General features: G+C 41.1%; 1 long non-coding RNA gene across 2 annotated transcripts; it reads right to left on the bottom strand.

Annotated features, from left to right (window-relative positions):
- Window positions 1–4,197: 4,197 nt before the first annotated feature.
- On the bottom strand, window positions 4,198–11,701 carry LOC139029858 (uncharacterized). 2 transcript variants are annotated; one of them, XR_011482104.1, is made up of 2 exons: window positions 11,190–11,701; window positions 4,198–5,359 (listed from the first exon to the last, which is right to left on the bottom strand). It is a non-coding gene; the product is annotated as an uncharacterized lncRNA (long non-coding RNA). The 2 variants fall into 2 exon arrangements; XR_011482103.1 differs by lacking the exon at window positions 11,190–11,701 and adding an exon at window positions 7,303–11,155.
- Window positions 11,702–22,529: the final 10,828 nt, after the last annotated feature.

The raw sequence follows: 22,529 nt of genomic DNA, 5'->3' as shown, positions 1-22,529 counted from the left end.
TGATAATCTATGTGAGCCTACTTATGCTGACTCCAAAAATCCTGAGTCTGTCGTTTGAACCTCAAGACAATGCTTGGGTTCACTCCTATGCAGCATTTCACAATCAGTCTAACTTCTGGGTGTGTGGAGAGCTCCCCTCTTCATCAGTGGAAGGCTTCCTGTGGTGGACATCTCCACTTCAAGGAAAAGACTTTCTCCAAGTCTGCGAATACCTTCGACAACAATCATATGTGATGCCTCTTCTTAAACTGATGACATCTAACAACCCTAAAATGGACTGGTGCAACACGTTGTACTTTAACTATGGACATAATGTGACGTTTAATTTTGATTATACATTGTCTCAGTTCAATGACTATTTTGCTACACACAAGGCAAATAGGTCTAGATCTAATGGTTTTTTACCTGACGTTTATCAAATATGGGATGAGGTTATATGGTTAACTCCTGAAAAAGATGTCTAATATCTACTGCCCCTATTTGCTGGGAACAAATAGAGCCATCCCCAGAATTTAGTCAACAACTTAAGTTATAGTGATTGAAAACACTTGGGATTTTTGCCTCAGGAAATATGCAATGTAATCAGTCCCGTGTTTTCCAACCCCAATTCATGTCCTCCCTTTGTCTGGCCAGGCACTGATTGGGACTGGATATCTAAGTCATGCTGGCTTGCTCCAAACGGGACTTATTGGACATGTGGCTCTTACCTATGGGCATGGCTTCCCCCTGGGTGGACAGGGAGATGCACCCTAGGTCTAGCCTTTACTCACGGCTTTATATTTTCAGAGCTTCCAGAGAAGCCTGCTAATTTACCCCACCTTACAACTCGGTGGGCAAGGTCTGTGTTTCACTGGTATGATTATTTGGCTGCAGTGTTTGTTCCCTCTTTGGGAACTACAGATGTTATGCTACGAGTGGATGCTTTGACTAATTGTACTCAACATGCATTACAAGATTCTCAAAAAGCCATTTCAGCTCTTAATACTGAACAAGCACAAATTAGAAAGGTGGTTTTACAAAACAGATTGGCTTTAGATATTCTGACAGCTGCGCAAGGAGGAATTTGTGCCATTCTTCATACCCAGTGCTGCACGTGTATACCTGAGATGAGCACTAATGTTACTCATTTCACTAAACACATGACCAAGATGACTGGGGCCATGGATACTCCTGAAGCCTCAATTGCTTCACTTTGGGAGACGTTAACTAGTTCCCCAGGGTGGAAAGCTATCTTAATTACAATAATTCTGATTGTTCTATTTTTGTTGTTTGCTCCCTGCATCTGTAACTGTATGATTGGATTTGTTTCTAGTCCATGAAGGCTTTTAAGTTAGAAATGGTTGTCCAAGCTCCTACGAGTGCCACCGCCTCTTCCAAATATTCCTTGGGACCCCTGGATCAGAGACCCTCAATATGAGGGTTAGGAGAATATGTTGCCTCAACAACTTAGGGACCACGCCCCTAAACAGCAGGAAGTAGTTATGGAACGAAAACGACGCCCCTTTCCCTTGGCAACATAATTCTCCTAAAAGCAAACGGGGGAATGAGAGAGTCAATTCCTAGGCAGGTTGATAGGAAGTCTAGGGGTCCCCAAGGAGAGAGGGGTCTGGAATTCTCAAGGAGGAAGAAAGGACAAACTTTTTTTCCCTCTACATTCCTTAGGATTATATAACAATAATGTATCCTGCTTGAGGACAGTCTCTGGAAAAAAAACCTTCTGGCTAATCCTGTTATCTCAAAATGTAAATTATGGGAGTAGGTCTGGTGAGATCTTTACAACCTCCAGACATTCTTTTGATTCACTGTAATAACTAATTTGAGAGTATATGACTCCATGGCTAATGCTAGCAAGGGGGTACTCTTTCTGCCCCCTTCTGATGTCTATGTCAGAAGCTTTCTCTATCCCTTTTATACTTTAATAAACTTTATTACACAAAAGCTCTGAGCGATCAAGCCTCGTCTCTGGCCCTGGATTGAATTCTTCTCCTCCAGCATCTTTGCGTGATTCAACATCAACCTTTCCTTAATATACTATAATGATCCTATATTAATTAAATATTAATATAAATTAAAATTTATATAATTTATATTTTTAAAATTTACATGAATTTTAAATTTTTTATAAATTTATCTGAAAAAAATTTATATTAATATTTAATGTATTATTAATGATAGTAAGTACATATTACCATAATTATATAAAATATATTATATATCATATTTAAATTATATATTACTTATACTATATCTTATATATTATATAAGATATATATATAAATTAAAATATATAATAACATTATATATAATATATATCACATATAATAACATTATATAATATGTCGTATATTTTAGTCATATATATAAAATTATATATAATTTTATATATAATATATTACAATATATAATAATATATATAATAATATATATAATATATATTATAAATGTACGTTGCATATTATATCTAAATCATAATTTTTATATAATGTTATATATTAATGTATTATAAAAGAAATATCAATAACCTCAGATATGCAGATGACACCCCCCTTATGGCAGAAAGTAAAGAGGAACTAAAAAGCCTCTTGATGAAAGTGAAAGAGGAGAGTGAAATAGTTGGCTTAAAGCTCAATATTCAGAAAACTAAGATCATGGCATCTGGTCCCATCACTTCATGGGAAATAGATGGGAAGACAGTGGAAACAGTATCAGACTTTATTTTGGGGAGCTCCAAAATCACTGCAGATGGTGATTGCAGCCTTGAAATTAAAAGATGCTTACTCCTTGGAAGGAAAGTTATGACCAACCTAGACAGCATATTTAAAAGCAGAGACATTACTTTGCCAACAAAGGTTCATCTAGTCAAGGCTATGGTTTTTCCAGTGGTCATGTATGGATGTGAGAGTTGGACTGTGAAGAAACCTGAGCGCTGAACAAGTGATGCTTTTGAATTGTGGTGCTGGAGAAGACTCTTGAGAGTTCCTTGGACTGCAAGGAGATCCAACCAGTCCATCCTAAAGGAGATCAGTCCTGGGTGTTCATTGGAAGGACTGATGTTGAAGCTGAAACTCTAATACTTTGGCCACTTCATGCGAAGAGTTGACTCATTGGAAAAGACCCTGATGCTGGGAGGGATTGGGGGCAGGAGGAGAGGGGGACGACAGAGGATGAGATGGCTGGATGGCATCACCGACTCAATGGACAGGAGTTTGAATAAACTCTGGGAGTTGGTGATGGACAGGGAGGCCTGGCGTGCTGCGATTCATGGGGTCGCAAAGAGTCGGACATGATTCAGCAACTGAACTGAACTGAACTGATTATAATCTATATTAATATCAATATATTGTATAAAATAATATATACTCTATGAGTATATAATCTTTTATTATATATTATTATGCTATATATTATTTCATTTTATATGTAATATTTAATTTATTTATATATTTATAATTTATTATTATATTTTAGCAGATATTAAAACATTGAATTTTTAATGTCTTAAAACTTAAAACCAAGAAACAAGCAATTTATTTTCTTTAACAACATTAAATTTTATACCCTATAAAACATACATATTTTATGGCAAAATTTTTCTTTATGTGGTACAAAATATCTACTATGAAACTGAAATATATTTAGTGTTTTTTCATAAAAGGCAAAGGTAAGTAAACATAGACTTGTTCAGAACTCAATGTTTCAGTATTTTATATAAAATTGATTTAATCTTCAATGAATTCTCATCCTTGAGCTTAATTTAACAAAACTCTAATTGTTTAAATTCCCAAGAATCCAGAAAAACAAAATATAATTCTTTTAAAGAGCTTACCTAAAGGCTTTATACCATTGATCTCAGATATTTATGACAATATATCAGTGTGAGTGAACTTTCATGCTGATACATTTTGCAACAGGTGTGACCTACTGACTAGTAGTAGAACTAGGTACAATGAAAGTTGGTGCTGAGGCTAAATGTTGGTGTCTCATGCCTCTAGTAATCAAACATAATTAACGAAGCTAAACTGATGTCAGTACCAGACAGAGACTTAATATTGAACATTTCTCAGATATTGTGACTCTTAGAAATTTGTAAGTGCTTATTTTTCTTTAAGTCAATGGAATAGAGCTCATTTAGAAGTTAATCTCAGGAATATTTTCTAAAGATAAAGACACTCACTGAGACATACACACGAGCAGAGATCTGTTTCATCATTTTACATTTCGTGAATCAGGCACTGCATTTAAACTTGTCGGTTTATGAAAAACAATGAGAATAGTCAAATGTACACACTTGAGGTCAAAGGCTTCTTTTTCTTCCCTCCTTCCACCCCTGCCCCCGACTCGGTTTCAATTCTTCTAAGTAAGCCAAGGCTGAAACGCAGGCCGTGTGGGCTGTGTTTGTATTAATACTTCAGGGACATGGTGAGGCTTAACATCAACTTTTCTCCTAGAAGTATCTTTGTTCTCTCAGGGTGAGTGTTCTAGAAAACTAAAGTGTGTTATCAAGCCATCTCTCTCCAACTGCACATGCAAAAGGAACCAGTTCTGAAATTTCAAAAGAGTTTCATCTCAACCATTTTCTCCGAAGTCTAAAGAATATTGTGACTCCATAGTGTTAAACTCTTTTGTCCTTGTTGATAGGTTTAAACCTGTAGGTTGGCTGCTGCTGCTAAGTCACTTCAGTCGTGTCCGACTCTGTGCGACCCCACAGACGGCAGCCCACCAGGCTCTGCTGTCCCTGGGATTCTCCAGGCAAGAACACTGGAGTGGGGTGCCATTTCCTTCTCCAATGCATGAAAGTGTAAACTTCAAGTGAAGTCGCTCAGTCGTGTCCAACTCTTGGCACCCCCAGGGACTGCAGCCTACCAGGCTCCTCTCTCCATGGGCTTTTCCAGGCAAGAGTACTGGAGTGGGGTGCCATTGCCTTCTCCATAGGTTGACTAGTCTTCCAAAATTTGTCCTAGGAGGATATCAGAGGGAATCAAAGGAGCATTTCCCATTTTTTAACAGACACCCATGAGCCAAATACAAACCAGACCTCATTAGCTGATGGAAATCTGATACCAGGGGAGAGACACCAGAAAGCATAAAGCTCAGAGTGGCTGCTTCCAGTTCCTGTCACGTCCATGACCTTAGTCCTTAGACCTCACACATGGGATTTCCAACATGGAAACTAACCAGACAGGCACTCAGCGTTCCCCAGATGGAAACAAATGTTCCTCAGATGGACATGTTGAAGGAGCCTCGGATACATAGCGGGGGACTCACCCAGATGCTGACCAAGATGTCTCAGTGTCCCAGACGCTGTCTTTCTCCATCCTCAAAATAATTCCTTGGAGCACCACATTCAAGCTGGCATGGGCTGGAGGAAGAGAGGAACATCCTTGAGGCGAAGGTGGCCTCCCCACCCTCTAGGGCGGCCCTTCCTCTTCCCCCCTCTACCCCCTTGGTGTCCCCGAGCACGACTGGGGCTCAGCCTCCTTGACACGGGTCTTCTGGGATCAGGCCTCTGAAGGAATCTTCCCACCATTCCAAACTCTGGAAAGAGGTTGCATGGAGGAAAACTCTAGAGAGTGTGATGGAGCCAGGGTTCACCCGTGGGGTCACCCTTAAGCCAACCCTACACAGGACTCCAAATTTGTTACCAAAATTCAGCCTCTGCACACCAAGGCAGAGTGACGTCTGTAAGAAAGAATTTGGGGTGAGGTAGAAAGAAAGAGCTTTACTCCCTTGCTAGGAAAATTAGGCCACATTGGCCTAGTGCCCCCAAGACCGTGAGTCCCAGCCTAGAGCAGGTATGTGGAGTCTTTAGTGTTTATGGAGCCCTGGCTGGTGTTGAGGTAGTGGGGAGGCCGCAGCATCAACCTTCTTGTTGCAACCAGTCTGGGGTATACCTGCTGTGGGCAGCAGTTAACTTCTTCAGCCTGGTGGGGGTTTGGTAACTGCAAAACAGCTCACACATAAGGCACAGAATATTATCCAGAGAACTGGAGGAAGAAAAGTCCTTGACTTTGTTTGATGGCGCAAGTATTATTATTTTGTCTTGTTTGACATTTTCCCCTTCAGGATGTTCTTACTGCTCTGATGAAATTTATCCTTTTTTTTTTCCCCCACAACCTCGCCAGAAGGCATGAGGGATCTTTGTTCCCATACCTGGATCCTGCCTTCACCCCATGAATTTGACTGGTGGAGTCTTAGCCAACAGACCGCCAGGGAAGCCCCTAGATGGATTATTTGGTGAAAGAGTTTCTACAGACAAAAGGCTGGTGGAGGGCTTGACTGGGGGTTTATTCTGGGAAAGCCTCAGTGGGTCCTTCTTGGTTACAATCTGGCCCTTCCCCTGGTCTGCCCCTGACTGGAATCTCAGCCCTCCAGGAGAAGGAAGTCAGCCCAGAAACAGGCAGGAGACCACAGGAGAGTTCAGATGCCCTTCATTTCTTTAGGGTGAAGTCTATATGTTGTCAGGGTGGCTCAGCGGTAAAGAATATGCCTGCCATGCAGGACATGCTGGGGACTTGAGTCTGGTCTCTGGATCGGTAAGATCCCCTGGAGTAGGAAATGGCATGCCACTCCAGGATTTTTCCCTGGGAAATCCCATGGACATAGGACCCTGGGGGGCGCCACAGTCCAAAGGGTCACAAAGAACGACTGAACAGGCACACAGGCAGGAAGGTAACATTTGTGCGTTGCCGGTTACAGCAAATATTTGGTTTCTGTATTTTTCCTGGTTCTTGCAGTGGAGGAACCAATACAGGAAGGCAAGCTGGGTAATCTTTGTCTCCTGAACACTGTTATCATCATGTTAGAGATGTCTCTCCAGGTTCAAATAAGTCTTGTTGGTCAGGCAGGCAGAGCTGGGATGTATCAATCACAAGCAAACTGAAATCTTGGTCATAAACATCCCACACTGATAAGTCCTCTAACACAATAATGCGTTTCCTTAAGAGTTCACAAGAGCTTCGCCTTCCCTCTGCTCTGACCCTGTTCAGTCCCTTGTTGACTGGCGTCTGGGTCCTGTGCACCCCCAACTTCTCTCAAGACCACCAGAGCCCCTCTGCTCAGATTAGGAACCGGCCTCCGAGCTCCCGGGTCTGGGCCACAGCGCTACCCCTGCGCCCCACACTGAGCCCCTCAGACTCCCCTCCAGAAGGTGCCCTTTGAACACCTCCCCAGCCCTCGGCCCCAGGGGGCTCAGATCCCTCGGCCCTCCCTTCTCCAGACCTGGCCCTTCCCCTGCCCTGCGCCTGGCTGGAGCCTCGGCCCAGCAAGGGAGGAGGTCAGCACACAACCAGGCAGGAGACTGACCTCGGCCTGCACTGACTCGAAGCAGGGCTGCAGCTCCTGGCCAGAGACCGAGGTCGGGCTGTGGAGGGAGAGCACTGGATCCTGACCACTAGACCACCAGGGAGAATGGCCCGTGACAAACCCTGACTCATTATCTATGTAGAGGTGAATCTCCACCTAGAGATGGAAAGTGGTGAAGCAAGCAAAGTGTTTATTAGGAGGGAAAGGGTGCTTGTGGATAGACACAGCAGAGGGCTCAGAAAGACTGGGGGTTCGGGCCTCATGGTAGTTAGAATCACTTTTATGGGGCATTTCTTCTGGATTTCCTTTAGCCAATCATCTCCCTTGGCCTGGCTCTGAGTCCCTTTTTGGTACACCTCAGGGTCCTCCTGGGCTTGCCCGGTGGCTCAGTGGTAAAGAACCCGGCTGCCAATTCAAGAGACACAGGTTCTATCCGTGGCTTGGAAGATCTCCTGGAGGAGATAAGGGCAACCCACTCCAGGGTTCTTGCCTAGCAAATCTCATGGAGCCTGGTGGGTTACAATCCATGGGGTCACAAAAGATGCAGACACAACTTAGTGGTTACGCAACAGCAGTAGGATTCAATCTACCATTGAAATGAAGAAGAGTTACATGTCTCAAGAAAGATAAATGTAGGGCTTCCCTGGTGCTCCAGTGGTTAATGGTTCACCTGCCAATGCAGGGGACATGGGTTCCATCCCTGGTCCGGGAAGATTTCACATGCCTTGGGGCATTTAAGCCCATGCTCCACAGCTACTGAAGCCTGCCTGCCTAGGGCCCGTGCTCCGCAACAAGAGAAGCCACCACAACAAGAAGCGTGAGCACTTCAATCGAGAGCAGCCTCCACTCACAGCAGAGAGAAAGCCCACACACAGCAACAAAGACCCAGTGCACCAAAAAAATAATAACACAGGAAAAAGAATATTGCAATAACAGGAAATGAGGGTGGGGAACATTCATTTGTGGTTAGACCACTCGGGTGAGAATCTGGGCTGGAGATGGAGTAAACACACCTGCTGGAGAAGGTCTCACATGTCCAGGCATGGCGGTCCTGTTGAAGCAACCTAGAACACTACAGAACACAAGTGTGATCTACCTTGTAAATCCTTCCTGGGGCCCTCCTTTCCTAGCAAGATTTCTGAGCTGATCCAGTCCAGCAACACAGACAGCTCCCACTTCTGTCCTGCCTTTTCACACGTGGTTGATCAGGAACTCAGCAAGCAGAGGAGGGCTGTCGACTGCCTAGACAATATGATAGGCAGGATGGGAAAGGGTAGACTGAGGCTAGGGGAGGCTTCAACATGGGCCCCAGGAGGGCATAATGTGGACAGGGATTGGAGACAGAGACTAGGAAGCTGTAGGTGAGAAAGGGGATACTGAGGACATGGGAAAGGACACCAGCCTCATCAGAGACAAGCCCTTTCTCCCCAGACATCTACCCAGAGGGAATCAGACACAGCTCTGAAAAGCAGGAGCCTTGTGAGCACAGAGGTCATCTGGAACCTCCTGGATTCTAGGTCCTATGTGCCCAGATTTAAATGAGCCCAATGTCAGTGCCTGCAGCCCTGCTCTTCAGAGATTATTCATTTTCCCCAAGGCTGAGTCATTTAGACATACTTTAAGTTCACTGGCTCAGATGATAGAGAATCTGCCTGAAATGCAACGCCTGGGTAAAGGAGAAGGGAATGGCAACCCACTCCAGTATTCTTGCCTGGAGAAGTGCACGGACAGAGGACCCTGGGGGGCTAGAGTCCATGGGGTTGCAAAGAGTTGGACACAACTGAAGCAACTTTCACTGCACTAAATGCACTCTGAGAGTTTTAGGGGTTGTAACTTCAGGGCACTCGAGCCTGAAGAGAATAGCTGTCATCAGCGTTGATTGCAAGCTTGCCCCCCACCCCCGCTACATCCAGTCACTCATTCTTTACCAGTAAGAGACCCTGATGTTTGGATTGCCTCATGCTTTTACAAATAAAAGCCCAGAAGTCAGAGCCACATTCATACCCAGGTGTGATCCTGTCTTAATACATAGTATATATGAGGAGTTTTGTGTGTCCAAGTGTTTGCAGAAATATTTTGGATAAAAAGACATCAGAGGAATTGGGTGGAGAGGGAGGTGGGAGAGGGGATCAGGATGGGGAATACATGTAACTCCATGGCTGATTCATGTCAATGTATGACAAAACCCACCGAAATGTTGTGAAGTAATTAGCCTCCAACTAATAGAAATAAATGAAACGAAAAAAAAAAAAAGACATCTGGGGATTCCCTAGTGGACTAAGTGGTTAAGAATCTGCTGGCAATGCAGGTAACTACACACGAAAAGTTAAAGTGTTAGTTGCTCATTTGTGTCCACCTCTCTGCAACTTCATGGACTGTAGCCCTCCAGGCTCCTTTGTCCATGGAATTCTCCAGGCAAGAACACTGGAGTGATGGCCATTCCCTTCTCCAGGGGATCTTCCCGATCCAGGGATGGACCCCATCTACTGTATTGCAGGCAGATTCTTTACCATCTGAGACACCAGGGAAGCCCAACTACATATAAAAGAGAAGAATATAATGTTTCACTTTAACCGATGCCTGCCCTAAATTTCCCATAGTCATACTAGCCATTGTTTTAAAATATCCTTTATGGGCAGAGACACTGTAACATATATTAAAATTAAACCAATTTTCTTGTGATTGCAAATTGGTTTCCTAAGACAACATCCTAGGAACGACCCCCCCCCCAAGTTAAAACAGTTAATGTGCTCCAAAGTAAATGAAAACAGAGTCTTCAAAGATGAAAATTCTGTAAAACCCTAATTAATAAAGGGGTGATTATCCCCACTTCTCCATTTGACTGCCGAACCTTGCATAGCTGAAATTTTGGGAAAAAATTTAGGCCATTCCATACTGGATGACTACTATTAATACTGTGGCTTCATCTATTAGAGCCCCCAGACCCAACATCCAATATTATCAAAACCACTAATTCTGTTCAGTCAACAATTGGCACATATTTTGTTTTGTTCAGTGCCTATGTCAACAGTCTCTCATCTAAGATTGCCTCCACTCCCAAAAGGACACAAATCCCCCTTTCCAGGCTTCCCACAGGTACCCAAGGGCTCACCATCTCCATTGCACACCCTCTGGGCAGACAATGTCTTAGCTGCATCCCCTTTCTCCAGGAGCACAGGTATTCAAACAGGAGCAGGACCCTAAAGTCCTTGCCCCCCATTCCCTACCATGTACCTGCCTGACTTCTGTCTGTGGAAAACTTTAGTCAAAGAATGACTGCAATCAAAGAAGTGAGAGATGGGAAAGCAAAGGAAAACAGTCAAAGGAGACTAAATAATAATGACATAGTCATTAAATACAGTCAAGGACATTTAGTTGATTCTGAAGGGCGATAGATAATATTCTGAGTCATATCCCGTGAGCCACCTTATAGATACCAAAGCACCAAGTGGAGATGTTAATTACATGATGCTCAGACTGCACCCAGGACATAAGCTGCCACGGTTTTCCTTCAGAATGCAATTTATGATAAAAATTGTTACCTGTTAGGAGGGACAGTCGATATAGGAATTACTCAATAGCAAGTAGATATTTTTAACCTTGGTTAGTCAGTCAACAAGTCTTAACTAATTCTCTTTTATTTTCTTTACAAAATATAGCAGATGACTGTGCTGTTTCTGCACATAGTGACCCCCTCACATTTCTGTCTGGAAAAGCTCTTGCCTTACTGGTTGCCACTAAGTGTTTGGGTCGGGGAGCAGTAAGTCGGCCTTTGGACAGCTGTCCACCATCCTCCCTCTGACCTGCTGGCATCTGAAATAGGGCAAACTTTCCCTTCTACCAACCTGGCCGCTCTCCTGGTTTGAGTGTGGAACAGCCGGACCCACCACACTTCTCTCGGCAGCCGTGTGAGGCTACAGGATGACATCCGCCTTCAAGGAGATGCAGTGGAAGCACCTTTTTCTGTGCTAAGGACACAGACATCTCACACCTTCTAGTCCTTTCCCGGGGTTCTGAGGCAACCCAGTGCTCATTTACACGTTTTCCTTCCAAGTTAAGAGTCAACAGACAGGCCCGTCAGTGCCCTCAGAGACTCCTGCACTAAAGCAGCTTTGGGAAATGTATCTCCCGCCATCTGGAGTCTCTGCACGGCTTCTGATGGCCACAGCGTGCCCAGGGATTCGGGTGCAACCACACTAGCCCTAGCAAGCTTTCTCAGCTCTATGGAGACAGAAGCACCTCCGTATTTGATTCTCACACACGTAGCCAAAATTCCCCCGGTCCAGTCCCTGGCTATTATTATACTATTATATTAAATATATATAACATATATGTTAATAATAAAACACATATTTATATAGAGGATTACACATATAAATTTATGTATAAATATACAATATATACATATAGAGATATATTATTAATTTATATCTTATATTTCATTATATATAATTACTATATTATATATTATATAAAATAATTACATATATATAAGAATTATATATATTATATATAAATACAACCATTATACTTTATAAAATTGATATATATATTATACATATATTGCTTAAATATATATTATATATTATTATACATATATGATATATATATATATGTGATATATAATATATTATTATATATCATGTAAAATATAATATATGTTATATATCAAAGTATATTATATATTGCATACAATTACTATTATCCTTTATTATATATACTTTAGTTTATATAAATATAAAGTATATTTACATATACTTTATCATTATATCATATAATAATTATAGCTATTAGATACACTGTATTATTTATATAATATATAAATGATATTATACAATTGAAGTAGATTGTATATAAATATATTAAATATGAAAATATAATATATAATATATAAAATAAATATTATTATATTAATATTATATATAATAATAAATATTATTATAAAATAAATAAATATTATTATATAAAATAAATATATAAAATAAATATATAATAAATATTATTATAAATAATATTATATAAATAATATTATATAGTATTTCAATTTAATTATTATATATCATATATGTAATATAATACATAATATGTTGGGGTCCAGCCCCAGCAGGATTCAGGGGAACCCTCAGGATGAACGGCGTCGGCGAATGAGAGAGACAGTGAGACAAAGCTCGGGGCTGAGTCTGGAGTTTATTTTTGCACGGCCCCTTTATACCTTTAACATCTTTTTTGGGGAAGTGCATATTGCTTACACACAGGTCATCTCAAAACATTATAGCAACTTGACCTTCAACAGAAACAGGATGTCACCCACATACTTTTCGCTCAGAAGAGTCTTTCTTATCATTTGGCCTTCAGGCCTGCTAACATTGTATGGCTTGCACCTGGTGTGACTTAAGCAACTTCAGTAGCCGACCCTGTTTTTCTTGTGATTAATCTATTTTCTTTCTAATAGGCGTCATCTCTATGGGAACTAGATAGGATTACATTTTTACAGAACAGAAATGCGAAGGACTGTAAAAACAGCAGATATAGCACAAAACAGGCTCTTAGTCTAAAAGTTAACTACCTGCAAGAAGTCGCCAGCTAATCTCTATCTAAAGTATTTTCTATCAGGCACATATGTGGCTATTATATTTGTGGAGCTTTTCTCACCCCGCGAAGGGGCCTATGCTTAATAGTTTCTTTTGTTAACATACTATGCTTAGGATGTTTAGAACAATCATGAGCATTTTTTGCAATGAGAGCACACATTTATCAAACAAGCCAGAATGCCAGCAAAAGGGTTTGAATTGAAGCATTTCCTTCATCCCTGGCCCCTTCATAGGGTACCAGCGTCCAGGAGATTTATTAATTAGGGTTTTAAGTTGGTCTTCATTCAGTGAAAGAGGAGCAGGAGAGCTCTCGGCAGGCAACACAAGAATCTGCAACAGGGCAAACAAGACCAACAGCAGAAAAGGGGGGAGGATCCAGGGTGGGGTAGAGGCCGAGGCCAACCTGGAGGGTCCCTCATCCTAGACGGCCTTGCCTGTCAGGTTTCTTCCTCGTGACCTCGTCATGGGCGGGACCTCCCATAATGGTTCCCGGCAATATTACATATGAATATATATTAAAATATATAATAATATGTCATGGTATTTATTATTATCATTATTAATATTAAATAATATTATCATCATCATTATCTAACATATGTTAATTTATAAATATATAAGGTATAACATATCATGTTTATTATAGTAATATATTGTCTATTTAACAAATGTGTATATTAATGCAATATAATCCTGATCAGTAATATATATAATATAATATAATATTTATATAATATTATGTGTATGTAATATAATATTTAATGAATAAATAATATTTAATATACAAGTATAGAATCATAAGATATACTTATTTTATTGCTATATAATATATCTTCTATATATAATAATTGCATTATTTTATTATTATATAATATATTATAATATAGCTATTATTATTATATGGTATATATTTCTATATAATTTTATATATTATATACATGATATATATATTATATATTGGATATAACTATATATGTAAATATAACTATCTAAATAAATGTATACTATAAATTGTAATATATCCATATATATAAATATGTAAATAAATATATGTTACATATAAATTAATATATTATTAATTATATATTAATATATTTCTATTAAATTATTAGTTAATTATTGGAATAATAAATATAAATTTATATAAAAATTGAATGATATATAAAATATAAATATATTTATTATAAACATAATATATAAATATATATTTATATAAATATATACACTATCACATATGTTTATATGTGATTACACATATCAAATATATCACATATTTATATGTGATATACAATATATGATATATAATACATAAGATAAATAAGATAATATATACAAATATATAATATATAAAATAATATTTATATTGATATTTTATTATATACACTTTACTGTCTGTAAAGTATATTTACCTACACTTATATTTCAATTATTATACATACTATAAAATACCATTATTTAATTAAATAATATATAACATATTATAAAATATATAATGTATATAAAACAGTTATATACATATAAAATATTTTAAAACATAAAATTTATTATTATTTTAAAATTTTTCTTTTTCATTTTCTAAAATTTTAAACCCACCCTTCCCCTAAAGCTATAGTGATTGACAGAAAATTGAGTAAAAGCCCTCTGTGAGAAAAAGGGGAAAATTTATTTTTAATTTTCTCCCCTTTTGGGTTTTCCCCCAAGAAGTCGGGAGATGCGGGAACTCTGGCGGCCTTACCCCGGAAAAATAAAAAAGACTTCTCCTGACTTTTTGCAATAATTTTTAAAAATTTTTGGGGCCCTTTAGAAGAGAGAAATCTGCAAGCAAAATCAAATGGCGGGATTTGGGCCGGGGTTTTCCTTTAGGGTAAAAATGTTTTTGGTTCCTTTTTTTTCGGGAAATTTCAGTTTGAGACTTCGTTTTGCCAATGTATTTTTTATGATTGACTTTTTTTTCTCCTTTTGGGGAGGCGGGGTCTTTGTTTGGGCGCCACGGTTTCTTCGTTGCAAAGAAAGGTTTTCTCAGTTGAAACACAAATTGAAAACGAGACAGTTCAAGCTTAGCCTCACAGAAAAGACCACTGGGCCCCTTTCCCATATTTTAATAAAGGGAAAAACACTCAAAAATTTCATTTCCCCTTGTTCCCTCTAAAATGGGAAATTTTTTGGGGGAAAATACCCACAAATTTCATTAATAAATTATCACCCATGGAAAATATGTTTTCAATTTTTTTGGGAATGTTGGTCCAAGGGCTATAACAAGGCAATCAAAGAGAGAAATAATATTTCCTCAACACAAACTGTTGATGCTAATGAAGCTTGGAACTTGAGATTATTTCCAGCTCTTGTGTCCTTTCCCTTCAAATTCTTGGGTTTGGAGTCCCCTTTGGGAATGGAGCCAAAAAGGAAACTTATGAGGGCTTCGGGAGATCCCCCCCCATGTGCCCCTGCCTCATAGCAAAGAAAAACAACTTCAGTCAACAAAATTTTTAAATAATAGAAGTGAGACAATACAGAAAGAAAGGAAACTGTAAAGGGAACCCGGAAAAATTTAATATCGAGCTTTTAAAAAAGACTAAGGACTGTTAGCTCTTCCTAAGGGGTTTTATCAAAAAAATTTTTGGGGAGCCAGGCCCTTTGGACCCCTTTTACAAAATCTGAAAACCCCTTGCCGAGGGAAAAAAGTGAACTATGCCGCCCACAAGCGGGAAGGGACCCTAGCCCGGGGCTGGAACCAAAAGGGTGATGCTGTGCTGCCCCGGGGCCCCAAATCACAGCCCCAAAAAAAGGGGTGAACTCGCTTTGGGATCAGGCTCTGCTTCCTTGAACCCCAAAAAGACCGCCTCAGCCCCCTTCCAGGACCAACCACAAGCCTTTTTTTTTTTTAAAATATTTTATTGATCTATTCTTTTGGCTCCCTTGGTTCTGATTTGCAGGTGGGGGGATACTCCCTACCCCTTTGGGGGATCTTGCTTGAAGCGAAAGGAGACTCACCACTATGGGGGGCAGGGCTCATTTTGTTCCTGGGCTGTGAGATCTTAGATTCCCCGCAGGGATAAACCCCGGGCCCAAATTGAAATTTTCAAGGGGGAAACAAAAAACCGCGGGAAACCCCCAAAGAAAAGTCCCAAGGCCCACAGTTTTGAGGGCATTGGGCCCTGTTTTGGGGCCCCCCGTGTGTGGCAAAGCAGTAAAGCTGGTTTTTCCATTTCACTTCACACTCTCTCTCTCAGAAGTACTCTGGCCCCAGTACACAGAGGCCCAATTTTGGCAAGGAGATCTGGAGAGAAGCCAGGAGCCATTGGAAGAACAGGGTCCTGGGGGCGGGCCCAAAGCCCCCAAAGTGGGTGGAAGGCCTGCGGGGGCCCCAACGGGGCTTTTCCGGGGGGGACCCCGGGGGTTGGGGTCCTCGGGCGGGCACCCGGGGCCCGCTGGGCGCAAAACCCGGGGCTGCGGAGACGGGTTTCCTGATCTCAGGGGCGGGGGGGGGGTTCCCCAGGAGCCGGGGAGGGCCCCCTTGAGAGGGGTCGGGGCGCACGGGCCCGGGCCCCCGCCAGTAAACCAAAGGGGACAAAAACAGGGTCAGAACAGAGAGAAGGAAAAAGGCTCTGCCCCAGGGAAAGGCCCCCCCCGGGAGTGTAAGGGACCGCCCCGGAGGAAGGGGTGTGGGCCCAAAGGTGTGGACCCAAATGCTCGGGTGCTTCCCAAGGCGGGGCCCGGGAAAAGCGGGGGAAATTCCCCAAACAGTGTTTGGTTTGCCCCTGGGGCCTCTATTTGCCTCAAGAAGGGAAAAACTGGGGACGCAGCCCCCCCCGCCCCCTCCGATCGGAGTTAATCCTCTCCCTGTTTTTCCCCCCTCCCCCCCTCAGGGCAGGGGCCCCCTTTAACCCCTCCCCCCTTTTAAAACCCCATCCCCCTTTTCCCCGGGTTTTTTTTTCTAAAAAATTCCCCCCTTGGGCTCTGCACATTAAAAAGGCCCCTGCCCCACCCTCCTTTCTCCCCCCCTTCCCCGCTCTCCGGGTTTTCTAGTTTTAAGACACCCTGGGCCCGGGGGCTGAGTGCCCTGGGTGGACAACAGCTTCTTGAGCCAAAACAGCAAGGAAACCACGAGGGGACTAACAATCACTAAAACCACCAAGCAAAAGGGGCAAGTTTTTTGCCCCAGTTTAAAAAAAAGAAAAGATAAAAAACCTCCAGTAAACCCTTTCAGGGCTGGGGGAACAAAAGGGTGGGTCCTGGAAACGTGATGCCTAAACACAGCCCCACCAAGGGCTGCACAGACCTCGCTTTTCAGCCCTCCCCCCCCCCCCCGATCCCGGGCCCCACCCGCTCTCCCCCCCACTTAATCACCGGGAACTCCCAACGCCGCCCCGAAAACCCCCCCCCCCCCCCAGGAGCAAAAAAGGATTTTGTCACTTTTTTGGGACCCCCTTTTCCTGATGCACCCAGGGGTGCAGTAAAACCCCCTTGTCTAAAATTCCTTTTCTGGCCTTTTTATCAATGTCTTTTGATTTTGGGATTCCAAAAAACCCTGGGGGTTTCACATGCCCTTCCGGTTTCCTGCAAAACCCCGGGGGTCCCCCCTGTCCTCCCTTTCCTCCCTCCCCCTCCCTTTTGTTCCGGGATGTTCTGTTTTTGGGGTGCCCCCCCCTTCCCCTGGCCCCCTGGATCCCTTTTCCCCCCATGGGGGCCCTCAGTGTTTCCCCCTTACTCAAAACGAAACCCTTCTTTCTCCCAAAACGCAATGAGGCTTGAATTTGACTTCCAGGGTGGAAAAGTTCGTTTTCCCTTTACAGAGCTTCCCCAGCGCTGGAGGCCCCCAAACCCCAAACCCCTCAGAGAGAAAACCCCGCCCTTCCACCCGGGGTTTCCCAGTGGACCCTGGAAAGCCGGGCCCCTCTGTCCCCCCACTCAACCCCACTTCCGGGGGCCTTCCTCCCTTTTGGCCCCCCTCATTTTCCCCTGAGCTGAGCCCAGGAACCCTTTTTCTCACCCCACACAGGCTAAAACCCCCCCGTCTTTTTAAAAATTCTAAAATTATTTCACTGACCATTTTGAAAGGCACTTTCCATTTACAGCTCTTATAAAATATTGCCTATATTCCCCGTGTTGCACGATCCATCCTAGAGGCTTCTTAGGGCTTCTCAGCTTAAAATTGTGTTCAAAAATTTCCCCTGCCACTGCGGGACCCCACTAGGAGACCGGGATCGATCCCGGGGGTAGGCGAGTTTCGCCTGAGAAGGCAATGGTAACCCAATTCCCAGTATTTCTTTTTCGGGAAAATTCCATGGACAGGGGGGGCCCTATTTTTACTCCCGGGAAGTTTTTTTCCCTCCTCCTCCCCAAACCATATTTAAGCTCCCTGCCCCCCCACTAGAAACCACTATTTCAAAATATCCTTCTGCTGCTCTTTTGTTATATCCACTACTGGCCAGGAAAGTTGTGTATATTACAATTTTTTTTGATAGATGCACTAGAACAAAACAGTATAAAAGTATAAAAACTTTTTTCTTATATCCATTCATATACACTCAAGAAAGTACTGTATGATAGAAAAACAAAGAAAGGTTTTCCAACAGCCACAAAAAGCAAAAAGGCCAAGAAAAAACCCCTCTACGAGATGGAGATTTTTCCCAAAATGTCTGTAAGAGCAAAAGTAAAATTAAAGGCCCCTGACTAAAAAAAACAGAAACGCTAAATTGTTCAGCCTTTGGAGACACTGATTTTTTTAAAACCAAGAACAAGCTAAAAGAAACTCTTGAAAAATATTGCGCCCTTCTCACGAGATTTTATAGAACTGTAGAAAAAAAATTAAAAGGGGGAAGGGAATTGAGGCTGGCCTGGGGCCATTCAGTGAGTTGCTCAAAACACCTAAAAAATTTTGGTTTGCTGTCTCTGCCCCAAACCCAAAATGGAGGGGGAGACATGGCCCTTTTAGGCGTGATTGTTTTAAGGAATAAGTTTAAAAATATGTTTTTAAGAATTTTGGGTTCCCCAAAACTAGCTGAAGTCATCGGGCCTTAAATTTTTCTTTTTATTATCGGGTTCAGTATCTTTGTATTTTTGGTGAAGTTTTAAAAAAGGGACGGGCTTTCATGCATTTTTTTGGGGTAAAAGGATTCATTGTGGGATGTTTCGGCTAAGATTCATTTTCTTCTAAATGTTATACACCCCAACTCTGCCTCCCCTAACCAAAACACAAATTTGGGAACCCGGGGGGTTTCACCCTAAGATTATAATAGTATTCAGAAGACAGAGATTACCAGCTTATCTTCCTTTATTGGTTCCTCAACAACAGTTTGCTCTAACACGAACAAAAATTGAGAAACAGAATTTTTGCTGTTAGCAACACACCAGCTCTACCCTCCTGACAATGGATGACCTGTGGGCCTTTTCAGTTGCTCTTTGTGACTGTAGTCCACCAGGCTCCTATGTTCATGGGCTTTCCCCAGCAAGAAAAACGGACGGGGGTTTGCCATTTCCTTTTCCCCAGGGGGTTTTATGCCCCCAAAAAGATCGATCTGCCCCCTCCCTTTGCCCTTTGCATTGCAGGCGTTTCTTTATCACTGGGCCCCCCAAAAAAAATATAGCCTTCACTCAAAAGGATAAAAAGGGGGCCCATTCTGAACTTTTTTCCTGTGGTCTCCCCGGATTTGTGCTAAATTTCCCTTTCTCCGGGAGCTAAAAATTTCCAGCCAGGGGCAGACCAGGGGAAGGGGAACGGGATTGAAACCCAAGCAGGACCCTCTAAAGGCTTTCCCAAAATAAACCCCCCAGCCAAGCCCCTTCTGCTTCCCTTTTTGTCGGTAAAGAAAACTTTTCCCCAAGAATAAATGGGGGATTCATTTCCCAAGGTCTATTTTTGGCTAAGACTCCACCAGTCAAATTCAGGGGGGGATGGGCTAAATATTTGGGTTGGGGTATGAAACCCCACATGCCCTTGCATCGGGGATTAGAAAAAACAAAAAAAAAGAAGAATAATTTTTAATCAGGGGAAGTGAGAAAAAAGTGGAAAGGAAAACGCCCAAAAAAGGGCTGATAAAAAAATTTTGGGGGACCTAATCTTATTAATATACTTATGTCAGTTTGTGTCTTTGTCCCCCCCCTTATTTTAATATTCCTGAGATTCATTTCTAAATGAGCTCCATTTAATTGACTTAAAGAAAAGTAAGCGCTTACAAATAAAGTATTTCTAAGGTTCACATAATCTGGGAAATGTTCAATATTAAGTCCATTTCTGGTATGGACCCCAGGTTAGTTTGTTGTTTTTAACCCGGGTTTTGTGAAATTTATGGCGACGAGTCCCCCAACTTTTGTCTTAAACACTCATTTGCACTTATTTTTCTGTTGCGAGGTAAAAAAAGGTCCAATCTTTAAAAAAAATTTGGGATGCAAGAAAATTAACTATGATGATATTATCATAAATAATAGAGATAAACGGTAGAGACATTTTTAGGTAAACTCTTTAAAAGAGTTATATTTTGTTTTTCCGAATTCTTGGGAATTTAGAACTTTAGGGTTTTACTAAATTCAGTAAAGTGATGATAAGGCACTGAAGACTGAAATCAGTGTGAGATAAAACACTGAAACACTGACCACTGAACAAGTGCATGTTTATCTTTACCTTCTTACAAATGAAAACACTAAATGGGTTCATTAAACACACATCTTGTGCCACCTAAAGAAAAATTGTGCTGTGAAATATGTCTGTCATATACTTTATGAAATCTAATGTTCGTAAAAAGAAATCCAATTCAATTGCTTGTTTCTTGGTTTTAAGTTGTAAGGGATTTTAGAAACACAATGTATTTACAGTTACTAAAAATGGTAAGAGACTGGAATGCAAGTAGATGTATGTTTGTTGTCAAAAGAAGATATAGAAAATAACAGTAGTTTGTCTTGAACTATAACAACAGGATAATTTTGCTTATTTGGATAAGGAAAAACAAGAGACATATGTGGATACAAAAAATGATAAACGTTTTTAAAAATGGAAAAGGGAAATTGTTTAAAGGTTTAAAATTTTTTAATTTTTAATTAGGTAAAAAAATTTTAAATTTTTCTATAGCGGGTACAAAGGGACTGGAATTTGGTTTTTCTCTCTTACAAAAAAACAAAATTTTCCGGGGAATTTAGTGACTGCCAAAAAGAAAAGTTTGGAAAGGTCCTTTTCTCTAGCAAATTTTGGGTTAGTTTTTCCAGGGGAAAAACTTTTTAGGCACTCAGAGGCAAATTTTAAGATTGGCTAGCATCACTGGTGTTTAAATACCAGGGGGAACATCTTTAAAAAATGAAAGGGTTTCTTCTAGAGTTCTACTGGGGGATGGTTGCTATTAATAGGGGATTTTTTAAAAAATTTAAGGGAATTTCCCGAAAAACCGGGTAGCCCGATTTTTCCAAGTCATAATTCTCGTTATTGTAATAAAGGGTTTCTTACCCCATCACATTGTGCTCACTGTGTGTCACCATATTTTTTAATCCCTCACAGAGGGGTTCTTGTACTGGGGAGGGTTTTGCAAAAATTTGCTTCATATGGGGAAAGGGAACCATTTTGAAAAAACTCTGGTTTTTTCGTTTCAATTTCACTTTTATCCCAAATGCAACTGGGTAGGAAAAAGTAAAGTAAAGGGTTAAGGGTTTGCTCAGTTCGGGGTCTGACCTTTGGCCCCCAGGTTTTCACAGCCCATAAAAAATCCCCAAGGCCCAAAACCCGGGGAGTGTAGCCGTTCCCTTCTCAGAGGATCTTCCCAACCCAGGCGGCTTCCCTTGTGGCTCAGCTGGTAAAGGAAATTTTTAAATCCTAATTTAAAAAACCTGATGGTATCATAAAAGTGTTTAACAAAAAAGATGAGCTACTGAAACAACTTGTAAATATAGTTTTAGAGTTTATGGATTTTGTTGGCTGAAATATTATTGGGTTTGATCTGTGATTTCCAGATAAAGCAAAGCCCTTCCCCTCAAGCTACTAATGACTGACAGCAATTGAGTAAATTCCCTCTGTGAGTAAAATGCAAATATGTTTCTTTTCTCTCTTCTTTGTTCCTCCAGAGGTTAATGATTCTTATGTTCTGAGCAGCCTTGTCAGGTAAATAAAAAAGACAGTCCCCGAACAGGGAGGCAAAATCTTCATTTTTTGGGGACTTCTACAAGAGAAAAAATCTGAAAGGGCCCAAAAAAAAAAATGGCAGGACTTTGGGGTTTGGATTTCCTGAGTTTTGAAGGCTTTATTTGTTTTGGTCTTTGGCATTTTTGGTTAAAAAACCCTTTTTTTAACGTTATAATTGTTTTATTATTTTATTTATTTTTGGGGGGTGGTCTCTCTGATCAGCACAAAATACTTTTTCAAAGGGGGACTTTCTCGATTTGGGCCACATAATTGGAACAAACAGCCTAAAAATTCGACCCTCACTGCAAAGGGCCCATTTGGGATCTACAAAAAAATTTAAAAGGGAAAACACTCGAAACTCTTCCTTGTTGTCCCCCCAAAAACTAGGACTTTTTTGGGAAAATAGGAAAAAATTGTGTATTTTTAATCATTACCCTCTTTTGTAATATGCCCCAAAATTTTTTCAAATTTTCCCTGCCCAAAGGGGTTTAAAAGGGAAAGGCAATCAAAAAAAGAAAAAAAATTTTTGTCTT

Source organism: Odocoileus virginianus, chromosome 20 (assembly GCF_023699985.2).
Source record: "Odocoileus virginianus isolate 20LAN1187 ecotype Illinois chromosome 20, Ovbor_1.2, whole genome shotgun sequence".
Classification (NCBI taxonomy): domain Eukaryota; kingdom Metazoa; phylum Chordata; class Mammalia; order Artiodactyla; family Cervidae; genus Odocoileus; species Odocoileus virginianus.
The sequence above is the reverse complement of the archived record's forward strand: the minus strand, read 5'-3'. Positions and strand labels throughout refer to the sequence as shown.